Source organism: Ostrinia furnacalis, unplaced genomic scaffold, assembly GCF_004193835.3.
Source record: "Ostrinia furnacalis isolate ACB-3 unplaced genomic scaffold, ASM419383v2 OfSCF2155, whole genome shotgun sequence".
NCBI classification, from domain to species: Eukaryota; Metazoa; Arthropoda; class Insecta; order Lepidoptera; family Crambidae; genus Ostrinia; species Ostrinia furnacalis.
The window spans coordinates 424900-452895 of NW_021132394.1; the positions used below are offsets into that span (position 1 = coordinate 424900).

Genomic DNA, 27996 nt, shown 5'->3' on the forward strand with positions numbered 1-27996 from the left:
TTCAAATTCTACACACGTTAGTATTTGTGAACAATCATTGGACTATACAGCTATAGATGTTGATGTTGAATCGAACAAATTTCAAACGATTTTTCTTTATATTTGCGGTAAACCGGTTACGTGATCGAGACTCTTAGTAGATGCGTCTATAATTAGAAACGGAATGCCAGAAATTAAAATATTCGTATTTATAAATCATTGGGAGTCATTTGAACTGTGACACAGTGTAGTCATCACAATAAGTCACGGCCGTAATACAGAATTATCACTCGTGTGAATCATTTGCCCTGCGTGAAGCTAGTCGCTATGCGCCGTTCAAAACCGAGTATTTTACGATTCTTTGTCAAAATAACTTGTCTTAATTCTTCTGTCGTATCAAATGATCTTGGAAGATTTCAACAAACCTTGAAACGCATGAGTCGTTGTTTATTCAAAACAATATAAAGTAATACCTCACTGATACGTGTAACAATATTTGTTCGCATGTATGTTTAATGTCACACAAAAAGCGTGTCTATGCGCAGTCATATCTTTACGGTCTTGAAACGGCGCGAGTAAATAATTACATCATCTAGAAACTTGTTACTAGTGTGGTTTCAAAGAACTTCGGTGTTTTCTTTGGCGAGATCGATATCAGTCATATCCAATAAACTGAACGCCATTATATATTTGTATTTTATTAGCGCTATAAGGTCTGAGTTGCGAGCTAGACAATGCTGAATGGTAAATGGTAATCGGGCCATAACCATTGGAGTAGTCATAATAACGCTAGCCTACTGTGCTAAATGATTACAACACGACTCAATTAAGTAAAGGGTTCTTTTACTATGTCTCTGGTTTCATGTATGGCACTAGCGTGGTCGTTATGGCTCTTTTATTGTGTATCTCGTTTGTAACAAACTAATCATTCATCCGTATTCAATTTAATTTGCTGAGTGAGTCATTCATCCTACTAAAGCATTGAACTGAATCTGTTAGCCAAACACTTAGTTTTTTATGTTACTTACTATACTTACAGTTATACAGCAAGATTTGCTATAGCGATAATGATGTAGCAGGCAAAGAACATGTATCAGTACGTCACAACTGCGGCAGTTATCTTTATTTATTTAGAGATCTGTTTGGAGAGTAGTAGGAAGGCTACTTACTATTTGAGTGTGTCATTCAAATCAAACTGTGGCAGTGTACAGTACAGTACAGTGGTAATTCATAGTTGATAAATTGTTAACATTAAATAATTTATTTCCAAACTTAATTTAACTAAAATATAAATTAATTTAACTGTAGCGCGTGGTGAAAAAATTCGTGAAATATTTTAAACTTCTTAAAATCAAAAATTCTCGTCGGAATTCGTGTGTGGTGCTTTCACAAGTCTTGTATTAGATTTTTCTCGGAGAGATTCAAGGAAAAGTGAGTTTTCATTCAACCTTACACTGTTTCCTCTCAACACTATTATTGATTCACAATATTTCCACGTGGTCACATAGTAACGTTTGACTTTTGCTCTTAGACGTTTCACAAAGTTAAAATATAACTTTAATATTGCTTCGTGGACTTTAAGCGTACCTTGCCCTTCTATTATTAGCCCTAGATATGCATATTGATCAATAAAAGTGGGTCCAACGTAAATATAGCGTGTACTTAACTAATGCGTCACTGCACGACGGCTCACAAATATTTGCACAACCACCCGCTGCCGAACCTTAATTGGTTATTTGTCCTTCTCCTTGGACCCTCGGGGCTCTCTTTTGTGTATTCTACTCCCAAGATATTGAGTTCTTAGGGGTGTTAAGATAAGATCTACGAGGGGCTTACTCTCAACATTTCGAGGTCAGGGGAAGTGGTCTTGTGTTGATAAAACTGTGCGATAACTAGGTTTTAAATAGAGGCAGGCTCTTTATCGATATTTTTTTTTATAATTATTAATATAATGCGACGTTTTGTCTTAATCCTTTTACTTTTTATCAAAGGTCGTGCTCTTTACGGTTACATTAAACCTGTGTTGTTTAACTTATGTGGCATTAACTAACTCCTTCAGTTTACGGCGGTCCCTTGGCACAATTTATAGGGGTACTTTAATTCAGAGTGCAGGCAACACAATAATTAATCCTCGCAATACTCGCACGTAAGCCAATACGGTGCCCTAAATAGGAGTGAGCCACTAAGCCCTCGGCTTGGTAACTGTTCCGGTACACTCTCACGAATTCCAGTTAAATGCCGTACTCAGAACTGCATCCTGTGCGATTTCGATCTACTCCGAACGCAGACAATTTAAGCTGCGTAATTACTCATAAGTGCAGGCTAATGGTTTTAGCGTTTACAACAAGGAAGTGCCCGCAAGTGGACCGTGACTCCAGTATTTCGAATCTTTTTTATATTTCGGACCCATCAGTTTTATATTTCGATCGTTTTTCAGCTATGTGTAGAGTACAATCAAAAGTATCTATCTGTCTATGCTGTACAAGTACATGCGTTATTTTTGTTAGATGATTGCTGGCTTAACATTTTTCTTGGACAGGTTACATAATACTGATACCTTGCGGTACCTTTAATAAATACTACTCGATTATGTACAAACAACTTACTGTGCTATTAAACGCCTGAATAATGAAATTGCTTAGCTATAAATATTTTAATAGGAAAATAACTACAGTTAAAGCTCCAGCTACTTGTGTACCGTTACTCAGAGCGTTGAGCTACCCAGTTACGAGTTACGCCCAGGAATCATGACACATAAATTATCTCAGCTCGTAAATTGTATTAGCGTAAAATTTCCTTGTTTGTGCCGTGAATAATTGTGTTTTTTCCTCGTTCCAGGTCGGCACCTGCAACATAATAGGGAGCCATACGCCGCGGCAGAAAGACGGGTGCGACACGCACTCGTGGTATGTAATCCCTATACTATTTTTAATGTCGTCGTGAATTTGTTTCGGCAGCTCAGTGATAGTCGCGTGTTAAAGCGAACACAGAACAATGAATGAACACGTTACTCGCTGTTGATAAATTAACGTAATCATTTTCCTTCCTTTCCTTGTTTTTCCGTAATTACTCGTACTTACGTCCCACCACCTCTAAACACCACCCAAAATTGTATGTACACTTACAATTGCCATTTTGCCATACATTTCGGAAGAAATATATCCTAGAATTGCAGAAGTAACAAAAAATTTATAAGCTTTAAAGCTAAAGCAAACGTTAAAATAAATCCCAAAATAAGTACATCTTTAGCTGAGATATTTCCACCGAACCGAACCAATATTCAAACTACTAGACCACTGAAGCAGATATACTTACGCGTTTGACCTAAAAATACTACCTCTACCGCTCAAAGGCAAAACTGGCTGAAGTGCTCCTCTTGAAAAGATCCCCTTCACCTATTGGATCTTGAATACCCTTTCATTTATTTTGAAGTATTCGTAGATGGTCGCGGAATTAAGGAAAGTTTTGTACGTAATCTTTACTAATGCATCTTCCTTTTCATAATAATATTTTGACTCTAAAACGAATTTTAAGTCAATATACTTGAACGATTTTGACGTACAGTCTCAATAAAATTGCTCTCGAAACTGCAATAGCTCGTTCATAACGTTTGAAACGAAATTTTCGCAATCTGCAGTTTTGGTGTCAACGTGTCACTAGTTTTTCCAATATCAGATTCGGATTGTGTCAACTTTGTAGAAATGTTAGCGCTTTTTAAAATCGAATATTTTTGTTTAAAGAATACAGGTCAAATACGGAATAAAAATGAGCACTACAATTTTAATCTTAACTTGCCTTAATGGACTGAATTTTAGGAAATACTTTGACGATTATGACGACTAATGTAAGTCCACGTCTACCCTTTGGGTTACAATCCACAAAGCAACCCCTATTTAAAGTGTAACCTGACTGAAATGCTACTAATATCACGTCCACGGCCAGAGTCGGGACAAGGTCCTCGCAAATCGAATTACGGTCGCACTCCGGATAGTGTTTCGAGAACATTCTATTAAGGTGGCTCTAACAATGCAGTAGGGCGGTCTAGTTTAATATCCACTACGTCAGAGTAGATTATACCCTGAGTGTGTGGAATTACAAAACTTATACTGCAGCTTATAACTTCAGAAATAGATTGCCGTGTAATCTCGTTAAAGGTTGCGTCTTCTGAATAAATTGTATAGTCTAGTAGATGAAATATGCATCCATAATGTATAGGATCAGACTTTCATTTTCCGCATCGACCACGGTGCCCTACTAAGTAATTGAATTAGCCGGCGAACGATATCTTTCGATTACCAGTCGATAAACATGTGTTTCGCTAATATTTGTGTCGTTATCATAAACCAATATGTTGCTAACGACAAAATCGTGATCGGTTTATCGGTACGCCGTAACAAAACACCATTGCGAATGCCTTTGTTATCATTTTTAGGTTTTTCAATTGTTTCGACTCAGCTATTCGTTTTCTTTGGTGCGTGGTCAATTGGTTTGGGTTCAGCTGCACTGGTTCTATAATCGCGGTCATCAATCTTACTAACAGTAACAGCCAAGCATCAAAACAGCTTAACTTCAATTTGAAAGGAATCGATTCAATTTTCTCGATTCCAAACAAACTATTGTTGGATGTCGAAGTTATGTTTATAACTGGCACTCTGAACTATTGCCTGAGAAGATAGGGCAGGAGGAGTGACGTCCAGACAACATTCATCGCAGGGAACAGACAGCACTGTGCGCTAGCCAATAGAATAGTAAATGAGGTCAAATGCATTCACATTAAATATGGAAGCTTGAAAGCTTTTACTTAATTGCTGACTCGAAATGGCTGGATGTTTGTGATTTATTTAAACGAAGTTAAATATTGTGTAAGTGCTTATAAATAGATTTTAATTTTAATAGAAAGCAACTCAATGTAATAGAAAGCTACTAACTAGTACGTTGTAGTGGACTGTGAAAGACTTTCCACGATATCGTCACAAAGGGAGTAGGAACGTTACGTCCATTCCGGTTCCGAGAACCACAAGTGCTTCCATCTCTCTCCCTCGTTAATCAGGAACCGTTTGCGGGAAGGAGATACCCTAATCGCTTTACTGCACCACGATTGAGAGTGGCCTTAACTAAGCCAACTTAGATTACCCAGCTGTGGCGGAAACAGCCAAACTGGTTCGCCATCAATTAAACTCACTCCCTACAGCAGTAACTGCTATTGCAACAGACCGTGTTTGAGTGATTGTGATTGCACGTTAAAATGATCCAGATTTAGCTGGAATTTTACGAATTAGTTGGCCGAGAGCCCTTTGAAAAATTCACGTGCCAAGCTCTCGTGAAATGTCACCATTGATTGATCGAAATGCCAATATGAATAGACATCGATTCCATTCCATCCCCTTTTTAACTTGAATTTAAATGTTATACCCACTTACGTGTACAAATAAAGATAAATCGTGTTCCCAGACAGATTTGCTCCGCATTTCAATTGGCAAAAGTGGATTGTTTTACCGGCTAGAATACGTTACGCTGCAGGAAATCTCTGGCATACTCGTGCCACATTGAATGGGAAACATCCCAGTAAATATCGGATGAAAGCACCGGCCTCGCATCTACGTTAAGAGATATTTCTAGCAACATTCTCTGTAATACCTTCCGAGGAAAAAATATAAAGAAGAAACGCTAAAGTAGGGCTCCCTTCACAATACTACGTTACGGTACACCAATTTTCCGGAAAGTTCGACGTCCTCAGTTTTTATCGTCACCTAGATATTGGGTCGATTCCATTGTGTCGTTGTAAGAATAAGAAGCATTCCTAAAAGCCGAATCGCTATGTTCTCTATTGAGTCGTAGTCAATACTAGGAGACTCAAAGCTATTTAATTTCAGCAGCCTTAGTTGTATTATCTTCATCACTTTCAATTAAATCCAATTGGATTCATACCCAAAAAGATGCCAACTTACGTCGATGACGTCACGAGGAGTGAATTTATGTAATTAATCCAGCTAAACCAGTTAATTGTTAAATTGCCAAACAACAATACAATTCATTAGCTCACCTTATTGAAGTCGATTGCCGGTTTATAGATAATTTTATAGATTAAAAGCGTCAGTAAACAACTTGTAAATGCAATTTACGCCCGCGAATTGCCTCCGAAAGCCCACTTAACGGGCGATTTCATCCGGGATTTAATATAATTAAAATTCACAAGCATTTTTGTTTGCATCCGTGGTCCGTGGGCTAATGAAGCCGCCAGCTGGTTAAGGATTAAACTTTTTCATATTATTTCAGTTCTTAGCCAAAGTAAAATGTCGATCGCTCAACTTTTAATGAAGCCTCTCAAAATGGGGGCAAGAGTGACTTAATCTTAAGTTTGTGTTTGAGATAATAAGACTTAGTTGCTGAGTTTATTTTTTAACTGATTAAAATGTCAACGGTGCTTTCCATTCGGCTTGGAAGTTTTGTTTGTTGAGGGATTACAGGAGTAGTAGGTATATGTATGGCAGAAATATTTCAGACATTACAAGAACAAATTCTCAAGATTCCAAAAGACATATAAAATCCGAATCTATGTATAAATGAAAATACTAATAAAAATGACACTGCTACAACTTCTAGTCAGCCTTTGGCTATGAATTTGTCAAAGAATATTTCATTAATCCGATTTTATTTCACTATCCTGGTGACCCTTGAGGAAGTGGCAGAAAGTTGCCTAATCATTACCACGCAAACATGTCGGCGCATAACTCCTGATTAGTTGGAGTCAGTTGGACTTGGAATGGCGGGCGTGCGCGGAATTCTGATGTACAGACGACAGCACGTCAAGTTAAAAATGGGTTCTTACCTAGTTGTAATAGGTACCATTTTGCAACAAAAGTGTAGTCTGATGTCGATTGTACTGGCAGGTGGACATGTCATGGAACTTTGAACAATTCTTGAGTACTTAAAATTTCTGTATGGATGAAAATTTACGCCAACTGTTTGTTCTATTTGCTTGGATTCTAGTATTTGGTGAATTTATGCAACTTATCCGTACTATAACGTTAAAGGACAAATTCAGTTATGTGTATCAATTTTTTGTCTAATCGACTTTCATATTGTAACGGGGCAAAATATGGCGTATTATGAAAAGCTGGGTTAGTGTCTTGAATTTCTTTATTCATAACATTTTGTATCGTTAATTACGGTATTAATTATCCATTAGTGTCCTAAATTCAATTTACACATTAATGCCAAATAACTCAGCGTAAAGTAAACCGCCCATCATATTTCGTTAAAAGGCCCTGACAGCCAGACGGACAGTTGCCACAACAATACGGTTCCGTCGAGTGCTGGGCCGGATCTTTTGGGTATGAATAAACGGATCCCTAAAAACCTCATTCAAACGCTACATAAAATGCCTATTTAAAGTACACAATTCTGTTAGTAGGACGAGAATGTCCTTGGCAAGGGACAAATTGGCAACACTGAAACTTTGGGAAGATGGAGTGTAGAGAACCTTTTATGGGCTAAATAAATCTTGAGGCTGTCTTGTTTCCCCATTCCACTACATAAACGAGCCATGTGCATTTTGTTCTGGTAAATGGTCGACTTTTTCCTTCAAAGATTCTTCTTTTACTAGGTCACAATACTCACAGTGGCTACGCTAAAAAAATGTGTATAGCCTGACCAGGAACATAAAAACCCTCGCCATGTTGCGGAAAACTAATGGTACTAATTTCTTTTAATGGCAACAGTAACTGAAAACTTCATTGACATGTCACCTTGCATGTCAGTCTATTGCTGTCAAAGTGTAAACAAACTTTATTTTAAATGTGTGCAATTTATTTTGTGAATTAAATTGCTAAATTCTTTTTATAGTCGTGAAAGAAAAGTGGTTTACAATGTGTTAAAGTATTTGTCGAAGAGAAATACTAAGGGTTCGGACAATATTTTCATTGAATAATGTTTCCGACAAAGGTTGTCAAATTGACTGACATGTTTATCGCATAGTACAGTCCACTATGAAAATTAGCTGTGGTTTGTTTCAACTACATTTAAAAAAAATTGTCACTTTCTAAGCGTTGAATTTTATGGAATTGGGAAAGAATTACCGAGTTTGAAGCGTTCATGAGCAAACATTGCAGTTGAATATTCAAGTTCTGAATTTGATTATTGATGAATAATAAAATAAATCCTACTAGCTCGATTGATGGTTTCATTTAGATAATTTATTTAAACCAGGTTACCTATAATAATATTTTTTCGTTAATTTATGAAAATATCAAATTAGCCCGTAATTCTGAATCCTGATACACAGAGGCGGGGCAAGACCTAAATTTGATGTGGGCAAGACAGATTTCGCGAGGCCTTGTTCTGTGGCGACCTGAAGACGGATTTATATACATATAATGAAATAATAAAAAAAAGGGTCAAAGGTCTATACATTGACAGTTTCTGATTTCTTGATTCAGTGATTATTTTTAAAGGAATATTGCGCCAAAGAATAATGTTCGTCACTTAAAACCGTGTTGTTGCTTAAGTTTGTGTCTGATTATGGCTGAATTTGTTTGGAAAAAAATATATTTTTATTTTTAACTACATTGTTTAGCCATCAAGAATNTATACTGTTCTTAAATTACCTCTACTCTATGTACCTATGTTATGTATATCTAAGAATCACCGTCACAAGAATTTGGTCACCAAAACTTTATCTTCTATTTCCAAGATTATTAACTAAAATATACAAGTTATATACGTCTAGGCATTCTCTTTCCCTGTATTTCCGAAGCGAAATAAAGAAGCTAGCGTCGTTCATCACAGCATTTGACCGCAGTTCACGGTACAACTCTAATTAAAGGCGGGGCGAAATGAATGCGAGACAGCCCGTTTCATTCTTCCAGCGCAGGGCTACCACCATCCAGTGTTTTGACCTTCGCTCCGAGCTTTTGATTCGTCTTGCTGGAAAAAACATGCGCGATGATCTAAAAAAAAAGGAAAGGTGGATTTCTTTTTTCTGATGTGTTGTGTATTGACGCATACGTTCAGAACGGAATCAGTTTCATACATTTTTAGTATGCAACATGAATGCGAGATAGCCCGTTTCATTCTTCCAGCGCAGGGCTACCACCATCCGGTGTTTTGACCTTCGCTCCGGGCTTTTGATTATCTTGCTTTTTTGTCTAGCTGGAAAAAACATGCATGATGATCTAAATAAAGTAAAGGTGGATTTATTTTTTCTGATGTCTGTCGTGTCGTGACGCATATGTTCAGAACGGAATCAGTTTCATACATTAAGTATCAGTATGCAACATGAATGCGAGACAGCCCCAGCCCAGGGTTACTATACTGTTCTTAAATTACCTCTACTCTATGTACCTATGTTATGTATATCTAAGAATCACCGTCACAAGAATTTGGTCACCAAAACTTTATCTTCTATTTCCAAGATTATTAACTAAAATATACAAGTTATATACGTCTAGGCATTCTCTTTCCCTGTATTTCCGAAGCGAAATAAAGAAGCTAGCGTCGTTCATCACAGCATTTGACCGCAGTTCACGGTACAACTCTAATTAAAGGCGGGGCGAAATGAATGCGAGACAGCCCGTTTCATTCTTCCAGCGCAGGGCTACCACCATCCATGTCAGTCTATTGCTGTCAAAGTGTAAACAAACTTTATTTTAAATGTGTGCAATTTATTTTGTGAATTAAATTGCTAAATTCTTTTTATAGTCGTGAAAGAAAAGTGGTTTACAATGTGTTAAAGTATTTGTCGAAGAGAAATACTAAGGGTTCGGACAATATTTTCATTGAATAATGTTTCCGACAAAGGTTGTCAAATTGACTGACATGTTTATCGCATAGTACAGTCCACTATGAAAATTAGCTGTGGTTTGTTTCAACTACATTTAAAAAAAATTGTCACTTTCTAAGCGTTGAATTTTATGGAATTGGGAAAGAATTACCGAGTTTGAAGCGTTCATGAGCAAACATTGCAGTTGAATATTCAAGTTCTGAATTTGATTATTGATGAATAATAAAATAAATCCTACTAGCTCGATTGATGGTTTCATTTAGATAATTTATTTAAACCAGGTTACCTATAATAATATTTTTTCGTTAATTTATGAAAATATCAAATTAGCCCGTAATTCTGAATCCTGATACACAGAGGCGGGGCAAGACCTAAATTTGATGTGGGCAAGACAGATTTCGCGAGGCCTTGTTCTGTGGCGACCTGAAGACGGATTTATATACATATAATGAAATAATAAAAAAAAGGGTCAAAGGTCTATACATTGACAGTTTCTGATTTCTTGATTCAGTGATTATTTTTAAAGGAATATTGCGCCAAAGAATAATGTTCGTCACTTAAAACCGTGTTGTTGCTTAAGTTTGTGTCTGATTATGGCTGAATTTGTTTGGAAAAAAATATATTTTTATTTTTAACTACATTGTTTAGCCATCAAGAATTTATATTTAATAGTCAATGTTCGTATTGTGATATTGTCATCTCCACCTTGTATACATTTTTTCAAAATTTTTGATGCGCGAGGCCCCTTGTACCGCGAGGCCGTAGGCGGTGGCCCACGACGCCTACGCCTAACGCCGCCTCTGCTGATACATAAAGTTAGCCTATTAATTTAACATAGATACGACTGTACTCAGTGTTGCACTATCAAATGCAATTGACGCGCCTCTATGCCAGGGTTTTTATGTTCCTGGTCAGGCTATAATCTGGTAGCTTTACTCAAATGCATTGTTTGTATTTGCAGTGGCCATTTCAGTGATGACTTTCTTACCTTACCTTGTTGCAACTCGTTTGAACTCTTGTTAAGGTAAGTCAATAGCTTTGGGCCGTGTAATTTCTCAAATGCCTTGTTTGTAAAACTAGTTTGTGGCCATTTCAGTGATCACTTTCTTATCTTACTTTGTTGCAACTCGTTCGAACTCTTGCTAAGATAAGTCAATAGCTTTGAGCCCCGCCAGAATACTGTTCTTAAATTACCTCTGCTCTATGTATGTTATAATATGGTCTATCTAAGAATCTAGTTTGGTCACCAAAACTTTATCTTCTATTTCCAAGATTATTAACTAAAATATACAAGTTATATACGTCTAGGCATTCTCTTTCCCTGTATTTCCGAAGCGAAATAAAGTAGCTAGCGTCGTTCATCACAGCATTTGACCGCAGTTCACGGTACAACTCTAATTAAAGGCGGGGCGAAATGAATGCGAGACAGCCCGTTTCATTCTTCCAGCGCAGGGCTACCACTATCCGGTGTTTTGACCTTCGCTCCGGGGTTTTGATTATCTTGCTTTTTCTTAGCTGGAAAAAACATGCGTGATGATCTAAAAAAAAGTAAAGGTGGATATTTTCTGATGTGTTATGTATTGACGCATACGTTCAGAACGGAATCAGTTTCATACATTTTTAGTATGCAACATGAATGCGAGACAGCCCGTTTCATTCTTCCAGGGCTACCACCATCCGGTGTTTTGACCTTCAGTCCGGGTTTTTGATTCTTAGCTCGAAAAAGTTATGTCGTGTAATCTAAAAAAGTATATTTGATAAGTTTTTGGTGAGTTCATGTGTTGTGCCGGCCCGTGACGCATATTTTCAGAACGGAATCAGTTTCATACATTAAGTATCAGTATGCAACATGAATGCGAGACAGCCCCAGCCCAGGGTTACCACCATCCGGTGTTTTGACCTTCGCTCCGGGGCCCAAGCTTTTAAATATATCTTTTTGTCTTAGCTGGAAAAAACAACGTCGTGCGCAATGCTCAAAAAGAGTAATGGTGGATATTTTTTTGATGTGTTGTGTAGTGAGTGATGCATAAGTTCAGACCGGAATCCGTTTCATACATTTAGTATTAGTATGCAACACGTCACAACACTCTAGTTTAAACGTTACCATTATATTTATGGAACCGATTTCGTTCTGGTGCGTCATGATACAACAACACGTCAGCCAAGTTAAAATCGCGCTCCGTTTTGTTGTGACTAACTCCTGGACTTCTATTTTTTTTTAATGTCAACCCTATCTATACAAGCTGCAGTAGTAGCATCTGATGCTTTTATCTACTACTAACTATACTAACTCGATTCTTTACTTTGTGCTAAACTTTTCAGGAGCACCGATTCATGACTTACGCTCTTTGTAGAATAGCGTTCAAGAATTGATTTTACTTTTTCCGAGAGTTTCTATTCGTTTTTGCGGATTCTTCAAGATCTTTGTATTTTTAAAAGACTAGAGCAGTTTTGTCTGGTTTAATGTAATATCTTAAGCACATTTTGAACCTTTCTGCTTTATTGTTAAGGTCTCATTTGCCTTTGATTAATTAGCATTAGACTAGACAAACGAACACTATGTGCCTTTCACTTTAGACCTTCAATGAATATCAACAATGCCCACCTATTCGCACATGTTAGCGAATTTTAACACCATTTATTGAGACGACAGCACATTAGACTACATTTTTGTAGCAAAATCAACCCTATTACAACTGCATAAGATACCACAGTGTTTAGCTTGACGAGCTGTTCTGTACAGTCAGCGTCAAATAGTTTGTGACACCTAAAGTGACCAAAAAATTCTTATTCCAATTGTAAAAGGCGCGTAGCAAACTTTTTGGCTACTTAGGGTGTCACGGACTATTTGATTCTGACTTTATCTACTCACTTCAAATATAGATGACCCACGCTGAACTGTCCCACCAAACTCAATGACAGGGGGGCGCTACCATCGTTCAACTATATGGTTTCCAACATGGCAAAAATCGGAACCAGCGATCCGGTATTGACGGTGGCGCCCCGCTGTCAATGTCATGCATAGGACAGTTCAGTATTTTGGAACTATATTCTTTTCCACTTTAAAATGTTTGATACGCTTAACTCTGAAGGTTACTAAGCTATTTAAATTGTAATCTAAACTCCAGTTTTACCCTATTTTCTTCACACTGTTATCTATCTATCTATATATATAAAAATGAAACCCGTTTCGCGTTGTCACGGCATCACGTGTGAACGGCTGAACCGATTTCGATAATTCTTTTTTTTTAATGTTTGTGGAAGTCCAAGGATGGTTCTTACGGAAAAAAATATTAAGAAAATCTCTACGCTAAGGCGGTACGAAGTTCGCCGGGTCAGCTAGTCTTTAATACAATGAAATTACTGATTACTTTGCTTTAAGCATGTAAGATTTTAATAGCATTATCTGAGTTCCTTGTGTGATATCAAAATCACACTTCATTCCTGTTAAGTATTCATAATCTTGTAAAAATATCACGTACAGGTAGTCAGGCACTGTGTGTGTTAAGGTAAAGACACACTGGATACAGAAAAAGGGCTGGATTTTAACCTTTAACCATGGACGTGAAAAAATAATCACACTCCCATGGACGTCGGGTCTCACAGACCCCTATCTAAAATTCTTCTTATTTTCATATCTGAATTAATTTGAATTTATTAAAGAGTTAATATATATCTAATAACTATTAATAAAGGATTTAGTGGTAAATGTAATCAAATTTTAACCATCATTTAATTAGTTTTTTGCAAATTTAAAAAACTTGGACATTTTTCAGTGTTAATTGACTTGCCATCACATATAGGCTCCTCAATTACAGTCAATCATTAATTAATGAAAGTAATATTTTTTCCTTGCTAATTAATAACCATGTAACATAAAAACATGAACAAAATTTCTGAAGGACATAAATTAAAAATTTTGACAAGGGTTAAAGTTACTAAAATTATACACAGTGGCCTAGAACACTAAAAACAAATTATCTGTATAGGCACGTGTCATCTTTCTTTGAGAGCTTTGATAGACAAAACGTACACCATTTAGAATCGGAATCTGCAGCAATGGTGAATTCTAAGACATCTAAACTCAAAAGGAGAATCGTCTACAAGTAATACCTTACTCCTAAAATGTTCTTTAAATAGTTGTGCTAATAATATAGCTGATGTACTCAGATACTTTCTGCCATTAAGTATTCTTAAACTAGAGCAATTTACTTAAGATTATAATAATATAATAAAAAAATATATAGTTGACAAGTCACATCCATACAAGTATGTTTGTATGGAAATTATAGTCATCGGGTCTCCCAGGCCCGGACAAAATTTTGAATGCTTATTACTCACGTAATAAGTGCTGGAAGACGCGATTTTATGCCTCCTCGGTCCAAACACAGTTAAAACTGAAGCTACTGAGATGGTCGAGAGCAGCACGTGGCGGGAAAGTGTTTAAACCGAGAAATCGGAAAGGGGGGTGGGCCTCTGAGACCCGACGTCCATAGTTAAAGGTTAAAAATCTAAGTTATTTTATTTGTTTGAACGCGCTAATCTCAGAAACTACTGAACCGATTTGAAAAGCCCTTTTTGTGTTGGATGACCCATTTATTGAGGACAGCTTTAGGCTCTATAACAGTGGTTCTTAACCGGTGGTCCGCGGACCACTGGTGGTCCCTGGAGGCATTCCAAGTGGTCCTCGAAGAGCACTTGCACGCCTTGGTCAAAACCACTTTTAACTGATTTTTGCAGTCAAACTGGTTTACTTTTGACCGATTATGATTATGAGGTGGTCCCTGACAAGACAGAAATTTGGTAAAATGGTCCCTCATGACCTAAAGTTTAAGAACCACTGCTCTATAACATCACCTTACAGCCAATAGAGACGGAGCAGTAAAGAAAAATGTTGCACAAACGGGAAATATTACTCAAACTATTTTCACGCGTACGAAGTTAGGGTCAGAGCTACTTCATTATGGTAGATCAAATTATAGTACAGCAGTTTTATTTAAGGTTCATTTCGTGTCACTTGAGTCCTGAATGTAGGAAAGATTTCGTAACAAAATTTTCACGAGTCTTATCTAAAATCACGATAAAATTCTACGGAAGAGCCTTAATATTTATAAAACTTGAGACATATTTTTTATTCCCTGCTATATGGAGTAAAGTCTACATCAGCGGGCCGCCATTTTTCAAGATAATGTGTTAGAACGGATGCCGTGAGCGGAATACCTAACAGCTGGTATAGCATCACGTAGAGCGAGGGGATTGGACATGTCACACTGCCGTGCTACGTGAAGATCCGAGATATGGCTTGCTCTAGGAGTTTAGTATCAAAAAACCGAGATCGCAGATGGCATGCTTCAGTAGTTCAATAGTTCAAGACAACCCTCAAAAAGACGGTCTGGTTTTAATCAGAACAAGCAATAATAACTTATGCCCGTTTTCACCATCTATTCCTAATTTTTAAGTGACCCCTATGAAAACAAAATTCATATAATGTGTTACCTTAGGGGTCACTCAAAAGTTTGGGATTGATGGTGAAAACGGGCATTTAGTCACCAAATTATTCTGAATTCTGTTGCTTTCTGTGCAAAAACAATGAAAGATTAAAACTTGCTTGTTTACGATTAATGAAATTTCATTCAATTAGTAACCTATATGTCTAGTCAAGCCATTAAAATTGGTGTGAGGTAGTTAAATAGTTGAAATATTAGAATAATGCAATTTGTGTTTTATGAGGAAATTATGTCCAACTTATCATTATAAAATTGTGAGGTCAAAGTGTTTACTACTTTTAGGTTCTTAATTACGACAGTTATTAAAACCAGAAATCAATTAGCTTATTTATTAATGAAAGTAGATTTCTTTCTATTAATAACAAATCAAACATTAGCTGAGGTTATCGGTGTCTGCCGTCTGAATCATAACGATTTGTTTGTTATACAATTTTACTAATATGTTTGCGGTATTATCTTACCTTAGAAAAAGGTCAGATAAGTTTTGTGTACTTGAAATATCTCTTTCGATTGATTTGAAGTTCAATGTAGAGTTCTTAAGATTTGAGGAAATGATTTGTGGTTTTCGTAAATTTTCTGCTGGTGAAAAATCTATTGCTGTAGTTTCAGTACCTAACTAGTTCTTAAAATATAATAACAGCATTCGTTCGTTCGTTCGTTTCAGCCGAATAACGTCCACTTCTGGACAATAACGGCATATTTAGCTCAATGTCTTAAGACACCCCGCAGACTTCCGACTTTTAGTCGGCCGATAGTTGGGTCGAGTTAATCAGTATGAACATGTGCCCACATTACACCTATTTGGTATCAGCCGATTCCACATACAAATTGGAAACCGACCAAACTATTGCCCAACTAAGCCTGTAGACTGCGGGGTGTCTAAGCCACGAATTACTTAGGCCTTGCGAGAAATAGGCTTGAAAAATAGGAATTTTCGAGATAATCTCATGCGGAAAGCCGTAGGTCTAAATACTCTAGCTGCAGTGTGACATTACCCTTACAGATAAGACCGGTATCCATGAATGGGTGTAGTGGGATACAGCGTTTAATATTTAAAGGCTTACTTCGAACTTACGCTAGTAAACTCTAGGTGTGCCGTTATTAACAATTAGCTAGCTTAGCAGCGCAGTGTGCGGAATTTTCTTATTTTGTTTTACTTTGTTATCTCTATTATGATGTGCTCTTGTTATTTTTTTTTAAACCCGCTGCTTTTGCACGCTGATAATACTGTTCAGATGGCCCTCTAAAACTACGCCTATATTTCAATTTTACCAAGCAACAATGGAAATAGAAAAAAGATAACAGAATATTAGTATGAATAAAATATGACAAACAAAATATTTGATTTACAAATCATTTAAAAATAGTACAGATAACTGGACACATCGACATATCGGCTCTGTAATCCGAAGCAAACTTCGTTCCATCGTATTTAATAAACTTTCCCTATGTTTCCCTACATAGCTCTAACGCCCGTCGCTCGTGACGTCACTGTTCCCGTTGATACCCGCTCAATAGTTTGTAAAGGCTCTCTCTCACCGGGAACGCTCGCCCGTAAGGGGGCGTCCATAAATTACGTGAGACTTTTAGGGGGGGGAGAGGGGGTCAACAAAAACCTCACTAAATCTCACGTAGGGGAGAGGGGGGGTCTCAGGAAATATCACGTATTTTTTTCCGCAAGAAATAGAGAAATAGAGTTTGCCAGAAAACTGGGTTTAAATCTTAAGTAAAAAAATTGGCCAAGTGCGTGTCATGCCACGCGCAATGTAAGGTTCCGTAGTTGTCCGTCGTTAACAAAATATATTTCAGAAGCAAGCAATTACTTCATCTAAAGTCACTTTTAATATTTTCTTCTAAGGATTTTTTAGTAGATATGAAATTGTATAATACACGAGTTAAATGACTATTACTCATAAACTAACTGACCTACCCTAACCGTTATAGTTTTCTTGAAAGTTCATAAAAAGCAGTATTATTATGAATTTTTCCAGATTTTTCAAGCCAACAGCCTAGTTTTTAGGGGGGACGCCCCGCTCGAACAAAAATTGGCACTTTCAACTTTAATAGTTTGCAAACGGATCCCTAAATCGAAAAATAGTCTTTGAAACTCAGTTAAATTACTCCAAAACTATTAAATTTCGGATTTTTTAAATATCACGTGAGATTAGGGGGTGGGGGAGGGGGTCAGGCAAAATCTCACCAAATCTCACCAACGGGGGTGGGGGGGTTGAAAAATAGCCAAAATTGTCTCACGTAATTTATGGACGCCCCCTAACGGTTCTGATTCCAGTTGAGATAACGTGAGTGAGAATTGAGCAGTCAGTGGGGTGTTGTGACGTAACGCTGAAATTAGATCTTGGAATGCAGTTGGTGAATAAACGCCTTAAAGTTATATGTTCGAAGACGACTAACTACACGCAGTAGCAGATAATGTGTGGAAGCAACAATTCTGGTTTCCATGTCTTTCCATGAAATAGCTTCCATTAGAGATCTAGAGACACTAAACTTGTGAAGGTATAAATTATTGTGTTACGAATGGGTTCACCAGTCACCACAATAGTTGTGCAGCAGCGGGGATCGAACCCGCGTTCCTCGGATCACTAGTCGGTCAGTCCGACACCTTCACCCTTTGGCTATCGTTCGCTTCAAAAGAGACTGGACTTCTACCTTTAAGTTTGGTTCATAAATCGGAGTGACTGAACCGCAAAGAATCCACTTAACTAAATTTTAATTAAAAGCATTCCACATCAAGTTATTTTCTTTAGAGAGCGTGCCATCGAACTCCTATATTCCTAAATATTAACCTTCCCCGACCTCTGATATCTTGACAGGTGCGCCGGGACACGCGAACACCGCGTAAATCAGAAGTGGGCTGACCTTGTTATGGTATCTGTAACGATAGCATTGTTGCTGTACTAGACAACAAATGGCCAGCTGATAATGACCAGTACTGGAGATAAGCGATTTGGCAACAACACGTCCCATTCCAGACAACCTGCAGTTCTCCCAGCCAGACAATTTGCAAAAGTTGTGATAGACTAGAAACTCACGTCTCATGTAGCTACCTACCAGTTGACTCTTCGCTCTGGTACACACTAAATGTAAAGATATTGCAAGCACTACCAGCATCAGCCTTCCGTGGTTTTCTGTGATTTTCCCACTTTCCCTATTATAAGACACATTGGTGTATCTCTCCTTAAAGGTATTATTTATTTCGTACCTATTTATCATGCAGTCTAACTTGATTCTACTTAGTCAGCCAGAATTAGCGCATGCTATCATTATAGTCTTGAAGAGAAGTCGTTCCCTAGCTTCAAACTTTCTCATTATCAATTTCTATATCATATTAGGAGCGCCTATAATTCCTGTTACAAATAAACTTACGATGTAAACTAGACCTAAACCGTCACACCATAAAATACATTGTTAATAACACGCCGATCTGGGCTTATTCACCGACCTCCAACCAAAACAGGAGTGGCTATACCGGCTGCGCACGCGAGGAACACCTAAATTTACAGTCGACAGCATTGTTATTGCAAAATAACACCTAATACCTTGACCTAAGGCTGTAGCACAGTCTTTACTGGATACCTATAGCTCCTTAAAAATAATCATTAACCATCGAAGCTTGAAGGTCAACCTTCAGTTTTTATCTCAATTTAAACTATAGATTTATTGATCAGACATAATGGGGCTAGGTTTAACTTACTATAGGTTTGATCCTGCCATAAACTGTCAGCTACGGCGTGATACTTAGTACTATGGTCTAGTACAGCGGTTCCCAAATGGTGGTCCGCGGAACCCTGGGGTTCCGTGGAAAGGCCGCAAGGGTTCCGTAAAAAATATTATCCCACGTTTCGTGACCGACGTTGTTCGCTCGCACCAACTTGTTTACGCATAAGGAAGGGGCAGGGCGTGCGGGCGGAGTAGTACGGGGGTTCCGCTAGGAAAAGTATAATCAATTAGGGTACCTTGGCCAAAAAAAAAATTGGTAAACCCTGGTCTAGTAGTACTTAATTCGGTCGGTGCCCTGAGATATGGGAGTAGGGTTGCCAGGTTTAGTGTGAGTGTGAGTAGTACTATCATCATCGGTTGCCTAACGTCCTTATGCGTGCGTGCCTTATTCTGAGGCTCGACTTTCGCCTGGCGCGGCAGCCATCTAAAAAGCCTACCAAAAGCCGGACAGGCCGGACATCGGTTATTTTGGCCGGACACGCAATCAAAAAGCCTAACTATGTCCGGCTTTATCCGGACGCCTGGCAACCCTATATGGGAGCGGCACGGGAGGGTGTTATTTGGACGTCAAACGTCAGCGAGACTTCAAATGTGCTTCAGGTTTGTATGCTCTGTCACATCATAATATGTCAATGTCACCCCTCCCGTGCCTCAGGCACTGACTGAATTAAGTGCTATAATATACAGTGTGAGTNCTTATTTTGTTTTGCTTTGTTATCTCTATTATGTTATTTTGAAAATTATTGTTTAAACCCGTAGCTTTTGCACGCTGATAATACTGTTGGCCAGATGGCCGTCTAAAAATACGCCTTTATTTCAATTTTACCAAGTAACAATGCAAATAGAAAAAAGATAACAGAATATTAGTATGAATAAAATATGACAAACAAAATATTTGATTTACAAAACATTTAAAAATAGTACAGATAACTGGACAAATCGACATATCGGCTCTGCAATCCGAAGCAAACTTCGTTCCATCATATTTAAACTTTCCCTATGTTTCCCGCATACATAGCTCTAACGCCCGTCGCTCGTGACGTCACTGTTCCCGTTGATACCCGCTCAATAGTTTCTAAAGGCTCTCTCTCACCGGGAACGTTCGCCCGTAACAGTTCGGATTCCAGTTCAGATAACGTGAGTGAGAAGCGAGCAGTCAGTGAGGTGTTGTGACATAATGCTGAAATCAGATCTTGGAATACACTTGATTAAGTTACTTAAAGCTAAAGTTACAATTTGAAAGCGACTGACTAAACGCAGTAGTAGGTGACGTGTCGAAGCGACAATACTGGTTTCCATGTCTTTCCATGAAATAGCTCTCATGAGAGAGCTAGAGACACGTGTGAAGGTATTTCATAGAAACCAGAACTCGTAGACAAAATAACATTAGTGACATTTCTATTTCTAAATCGCTTCACGGAGCGAAGTAACCACGTGTAATAAAAGAGAAGCTATTTCAGAATTAAAACAGTAGGCTTTATGTTACTTTGTCTCGGGGAGCATTAGACGACTGCTGTTGCTTCGTGTAATCAGCTACCGACTTACTTTTTATTTAAAAATAATATTAGCATTTTCCTCAATCCCGTAACTCCTCGTCGTAAGCTAAATATGCTTGTGTTACGAGTGGGTTCACCACAATAGACGAGCGGCGGAGGGGATGGAACCCGCGTTCCTCGGATCAAGAATCGGCCAGTGCGACACCTTTACCGTTCGGCTAATCGTCGCTTCAAAAGAGACTAGACTTCTAGGCCTAGCTTGATTTCATAAATCGGAGTGACTAAACCGCAAAAAATCCACTTACCTAAATTTTAATAAAAAGCATTCCACATCAAGTTATTTTCTTTAGAGAGCGTGCCATCGAACTCCTATATTTCCCAGATATTAACCTTCCCCGACCTCTGATATCTTGGACAGGTGCGGCGGGACACGCGAACACCGCGTAAATCAGAAGTGGGCTGACCTTGTTATGGTATCTGTAACGATAGCTTTGTTGCTGTACTAGACACCAAATGGCCAGCTGATAATGACTGGTGCTGTTGATAAGCAATTTGGCAACAACACGTCCCATTCCAGACAACCTCCAGTTCTCCCAGCCAGACAATTTGCAAAAGTTGTGACAGATTAGAAATTCACGTCTCGTGGTAGCTACCTACCAGTTGACTCTTTCGTTCTGGTACACACTAAACGGTAAAGATATTGCAAGCACTACCACCATCAGACTTTACTTCCGTGTTTTTCTGTCACTTAGTCAATACCTCCCCGTGTCCCTATTATAAAACACATTGGTGTATCTCTCCGTAAAGGTATTATTTCTTTCGTACCTGGTCTAACTTGATTCTACTTTAGACAGCCAGAATTAGCGCATGCTATCATTATAGTCTTGAAGAGAAGTCGTTCCCTAGCTTCAAACTTTCTCATTATCAATTTCTATATCATATTAGGAGCGCCTATAATTTCTGTTACAAATAAACTTACGATGTAAACTAGACCTAAACCGTCACACCATAAAATACATTGTTAATAACACGCCAATCTGGGCTTATTCACCGACCTCCAACCAAAACAGGAGTGGCTATACCGGCTGCGCACGCGAGGAACACCTAAAGGTACAGTCGACAGCATTGTTATTGCAAAATAGCACCTATTACCTTGACCTAAGGCTGTAGCACAGTCTTTACTGGATCTGATGTCGTCTGTACCTATAGCTCCTTAAAAATAATCATTAGCCATCGAAGCTTGAAGGTCAACCTTCAGTTTTTATCACAATTTAAACTATAGATTTATTGATCAGACATAATGAGGCTAGGTTTAACTTACTATAGGTTTGATCCTATCCTAACTGTCAGCTACGGCGTGATACATAGTACTATGGTCTAGTACAGCGGTTCCCAAATGGTGGTCCGCGGAACCCTGGGGTTCCGTGGAAAAGCCGCAAGGGTTCCGTAAAAAATATTATCCCACGTTTCGTGACCGACGTTGTTCGCTCGCACCGACTTGTTTACGCATAAGGAAGGGGCAGGGCGTGCGGGCGGAGTAGTACGGGGGTTCCGCTAGGAAAAGTATAATCAATTAGGGTTCCTTGGCAAAAAAAAAAATTGGGAAACCCTGGTCTAGTAGTACTTAATTCGGTCGGTGCCTGAGATATGGGAGTAGGGTTGCCAGGTTCAAAAACACAAAAGCCGGACTCTGTGCTTCATTTGGCCGGACATTTTACCCTAAAAACCGGACATGCGACGGGCGGGGGGGGGGGTGCAATTAGTGAGGTGAGTAGTAGTACTATCATCATCGGTTGCCTAACGTCCTTATGCGTGCGTGCCTTATTCTGTGGCTCGACTTTCGCCTGGCGCGGCAGCCATCTAAAAAGCCTACCAAAAGCCGGACAGGCCGGACATCGGTTATTTTGGCCGGACACGCAATCAAAAAGCCTAACTATGTCCGGCTTTATCCGGACGCCTGGCAACCCTATATGGGAGCGGCACGGGAGGGTGTTATTGGGACGTCAAACGTCATCGAGACTTCAAATGTGTTTCAGGTTTGTATGCTCTGTCACATCATAATATGTCAATGTCACCCCTCCCGTGCCTCAGGCACTGACTGAATTAAGTGCTATAATATATAATTATATGTAATTTGTATGTAAGTATTCTATTTAATTCATACTAGCTGACCCGGCGAACTTTGTTCCGCCTTAATGGCAATAAATAAGCAGACTTTTTTTTTAATTTCGAACAGGATAAAAAGTATCCTATGTCCTTCTCCTGGCTCTAAACTACCTCCCTGACAATTTTCAGCTAAATCGGTTCAGCCGTTCTTGAGTTATAAGTGGAGTAACTAACACGACTTTCTTTTATATATATAGACTAGCTGACCCGGCGAACTTTGTTCCGCCTTAATGGCAATAAAAATTTCGANTTAGCTAGTTACATTATTCGTGCCTTTAACTTCTTTTTTTTTCTTTTTCATAATTATTGACCAATCTTCATGTAATTTTAATGTCAATAGTTAGTTTAATACAGTTAATCCTAAACCAAATGGGTTTATTTAGTGAGAATAAATTCTACTAAGATTAAGTATACTACATTAGGTACTAAGTGCGTGCTGTAACGTCATGTTGTTTTCCTCATTAAGCCGCCTCTTAAAATAGATTCCATCGTAATGTTTGCTTCAATATTTAAAATTCAGCATACAATGCGAGGCCGTTTTAATTATACCTAAACGACATAGATTATGCGTTTCCCGATGTGTCATAGTTATCATCAAAATTTTGTGCTAAAATTGTGCTATACTAAGCCATAACACTTTTGCCGTATTTTGCTGATATAATATTTAATATGACCGTTAGTAATACACAAGTATTCCTTATAATACCGCATTTGTGAAGTCAATCACAATAAATCCAGCAATAAAAGTAATCGTCAGTGTAATAAACACTATCGCAAACAAGCCATTCAAACGCTATACTTTTAAATCGACTTAGATTTTATCTATCCTTTTAGATTACGGTACGAATTCACGTCATAACTATTAAAATAAAATAGTCATGTTTCCTGTATCAGACCTAGATTTTATCTATCCTTTTAGATTACGGTACGAATTCACGTCATAACTATTGGAATGAAATAGTCATGTTTCCTGTATCAGACCTAAACCCATTTATATGTCAAATGTTAATAATAATTCGATAACAATCTCCCCTGAAAACTTTACACTGCAACAACCCCCAAACGTATCCCCGAAACCGTTACACGTAACAAGAAATTCCAAAACTTGCAATCTCATCTGTACGCGTGTTCCCGGGATAAGTGGACCGCAATCGGTTGAGGTGACGCGGGTATATCTCTAGAGACGTGCCGGGGCCCGTCAGATCCCGGGAGGCCATGTTTTATCTCCTGCTTTGATGATAAATGCCCCAGATTTGTCTTGATGAATACGGCTCAGATAATGTTGACCTTAAATGGACAGATTGACAAACGTATGCGACGAAAGTAGTGAAACAGAAATAACTGGTATTTGTTGACAATGCAATGAAACTACAGCTATAAAACTACGAGTTACTTTGTACTAGAGGTGGGCGCCGATATACAATTGGCCGGCGGCGGCGCGCCGACTTTTTGACCTCGGCGGCGGCGGCGTCGGCGGCGTGACCTTGTTTGACCTTTGTTCATTAGGTTTTTTTTTTAATCTGCTTTTTTAATATCTGTCGTCAAGACTAATCAGGTGATTTGCAGTTGGTTGGGGTTTGAGCCACTAGAACAGTGGTTTACCCTAGTAAATTAGCTCTCTTGGTCATAGATACTTTGATATTTGGATAGCGGGTTTGGCTGAGATCAGGTTCTCGTGTATTTCCTAAAGGCGAGCGTACAAATGTGCCGATAAAAGTACCCTTAACATGTATTTTTGAGCTCTTTGGAGGCACATAGTTAATGTTGGATTAGCTGAATGTTGGTGGAATATTATATTCAGTTCTGTTTTATTTATATTTGTGGTCTTACCATGTTATCCTACGGTCCAGGATTTTAATGCAGGTTGATTGCAGCAATGTGTCGAGGTCTAGATTGGCCGGAGGATAAGTTTCACGTCTTAAATGATAATATGGTGAGACTTCGGGGCTTAATTACATGTGCCACTAGGTCAGCCAAGCAGCTGACTTTGCAACAGTCTAGTCACTAAGATCACAGTTACATTTGAGGAAGGCCGCAGCTTTCTGGTGTCTGGGCTACTTTACTAGTAGAGGTTATAGAGTATCGGACCAAGTACAGAGTCCTGGGGTACTCCAGCTCTGCAGCTAAAAAGAGAAGATTTTGTCACTGAGTTTGATTTAAAACTGTCTGTCACTGAGAGAAGAATCCATCAGCAGGTAGTAGAAGTGTGCTAGAAGGTACTTTTTAATTTCATAGAGTAGTCCTTTATGATAAACCCAGCTGAAACCGCAGCGAAAGCAGACGTACAGGATTCTTTCTTTTCCAAACATTGTACAGATTATGGTTGGTATGGTTTCTGCCAAAACTTATGGTCGGGTATACTATATTACATGGGTCATACTTAGGCAAGGAAATAAACGAGCAAGAATGATCCTTTTCCATAATTTTAACAATACAAATGTCAGATTAATTGAGCGATAAGAAAATTCATTAGGCGACTTGCCAGCCTTATGGATAATTTCCAAAGTTAAGAGACTTGCGAGGTTCTCACTCAGTGTGGTCATTGTCAAGACCATGGACTTCATGGTGATCAGATCAAATGCAAGTGCTTTACGAGTAATTACGAGGCTCCATTTTTGATATTTCTTTAGTTTAGTTCCTTAGCGTTCTTTCGTTTCAACCGAAAGACGTCCTGCGCCGCTCGCATCCAGGCACTTTCTGCGACCTTCCCTAAATCGTCGGTCCACCTAGTGGGAGGCCTGCCCACGGCTCGTGGTCGCCACTAAGAACTTTACTGCCCCAGCGGCCATCAACTCTGCGAGATATGTGCCCCGCCCATTGCCACTTGATTTTAGCGATTCTTTGGGCTATATCAGTCACTTTGTCCTCCTGCGTCTTTCGTCCTCAATTAGCCTAGTAGGAATCAATCTTCTACTTTGAACTTGAGGAGGGTAAGCGGAAACATCGCGGTCAACTCCTCAGATAGTCAAGTACAAAGATGTCCAGAAGCAGCATACGAAAAGATGCAAAATGGGCCCTCTCAAACACAAAAGCGGGAGATTGTGTTGTGTAGAGGCGAGTCCGCGAATTCAAGGAGCAGCGCACAACTGAACTCGACGCAAAACGCGATGATGTAAATCCCGTCCATCTATCACCATTCACTATAATTATGTTGGCGGCGGGTAATTACTCTCAATATGCGAGGAGTTTGCCGCAAAGATCGGCTAGGTAAGCCATCTTTGGGCGCACCAGCGCCGCTAAGACAGCTAAGTCGAAGTGGTCATCATGACCGAAATCGATCGGATGAATCATCATCATCAGTAGGAATCAAAGGCAGGCATAGCTGCAAGTGTCGGATCAAGTCAAATGCTTGATCTAATTTTTTTGATTGAATTGTGGATTTTTTGGATTATCCGTGTCATTGGGTCAAATAAACCGGCTCGTCATGTAGCAAAGGTCTGAGATTTTTCTTGTCAGTTCGCACTCATGTATTATCGGACCTAATAAGCGGAGTACACTTTGAGGGAGGTACTTTCTTGCCTTCCAGAGGTTGTGGTTCCCATTTGCATTCCGAGACATCTTTGCCAATCTCTGTGTGAGTGATTCGCTTAAAGTATAGTCCAATAGTGTGGGTTGTCTGCCAGACGAAGGCGGGGATTTTTTTCTTGACAGCAAGAGGGACCGGCGCCTCTCGCGATCAATTATTTAATGCCGATGAACTGGCCAGAGCGGGAGCGGAGGGAACACAATATGGTCCAGAATTGTGGCATTCCCAAAAGTCTCGACCCTAGAGAACATCTATTTAAACAAATCCTTTAAGACATGGTCAGACACGCCAGGATTAATTCATTCCAAAGCTCTCATAAAAGCCTATGACCGAAAATGCTCTAAGCAGATCATAGGACTGAGTAGGATCAAAATGCGCATCTTAGTTCGAGCCCTCACTGGACACTGCAGCTTGAACAAGCACTTGTCCACTATGGGACTGTCCGAATCAAGATCGCGCAGGATGTGCCAAGAGGCAGATGAAACGCCACTACACATTCTCACGGCTGCGGACCTTTGATGCGCAAGCGGAGCTTACACCTGGGAAACACATCCTAAGCCCACAAGATGTAAAACATATCGCCTCCCAAAAGATACTGCAATTCCTAATGGATGCAGGACTCGGAGATGAACTGTAAGGAAAATAGCGGCGATCACAATAGATCGGTACCGATCGCAGTGATACTAGGACTTTATTGAACTAGAATAGCCGCTCAACTCAATTAAAAATAGTTCTTCTGCGTTCGAATGATAAATTAGTACAGTATAGGAGAGGAATAAATTACAAATAGTTGGTACAGTATCAGTATCGGCGCGCCGACAGCTGGTCGTCGGCGGCGGCGGCGTGAAAAAATTCGCGGCGGCGGCGGCGCGCCGGCGTGGCGCCCACCTCTACTTTGTACAGACGCGATGAGTCAAACGAAACAGGGACACGACAAAGTCGTAAATGTAGCTCATACAGACAATGGCGCTGTTAATACTTAACATATAAGAAACTTCCGAACAGAAAATATTTCCCGTATTGTTCGCAAGCCCGAGGGTCGAACTATCAACATAACAATCTAGCATTGACCTTCGTAGGAGATCGACGGTGACACTATCTCGGAATCGCTAAACTACGCTGACGGCGCGATTCGTATAACGCTTATTTCTCTGAACTCGATGCGATGACAAATCGGACACGCCTCTTATCGACACACAAGTGCCTAACGACACATTTGTCCATTGAACCTTTGAAAAATATCGATTACCCGTATTCTAAACACGTNGAATTTAAAAGCAGATTTTTTTCAAAAAGTATCTTTTTTTATTATTTGTTGGCCTTTTTTGTGTATTTTATGTATGTTTTTAGTATCGCCTGTTATTAAGCATTATTACTGTTTTTATTTTATCAGGATATTCCGCTTAGTTTAAAAGTTATTACGTTTTCTTTACAATAAGTAATTGGAAGAAAAAAAATTCTACAAAAAATTTAAAAAAAATCTAAAAAAAAATTTGACCTCTTTTTTGTCGATAAAAATAGGTCTAGTTTCATCTATTTTCATATGTACACTTTAACGTGACTCACACTGTATAATTATATGTAATTTGTATGTAAGTATTCTATTTAATTCATACTAGCTGACCCGGCGAACTTTGTTCCGCCTTAATGGCAATAAATAAGCAGACTTTTTTTTTAATTTCGAACGGGATAAAAAGTATCCTATGTCCTTCTCCTGGCTCTAAACTACCTCCCTGACAATTTTCAGCTAAATCGGTTCAGCCGTTCTTGAGTTATAAGTGGAGTAACTAACACGACTTTCTT

General features: G+C 38.9%; 1 protein-coding gene across 1 annotated transcript in view; it reads left to right on the forward strand.

Moving 5' to 3' along the window:
• PMCA (plasma membrane calcium-transporting ATPase 3) overlaps positions 1-27996 on the forward strand; it is a 150587-nt gene that overhangs the window by 27740 nt on the left and 94851 nt on the right. Inside the window, exon 2 of the mRNA XM_028307276.1 lies at positions 2818-2885. The gene's annotated coding sequence lies outside the window, so the exon portion shown is untranslated. The remainder of the gene's footprint in view (positions 1-2817; positions 2886-27996) is intronic.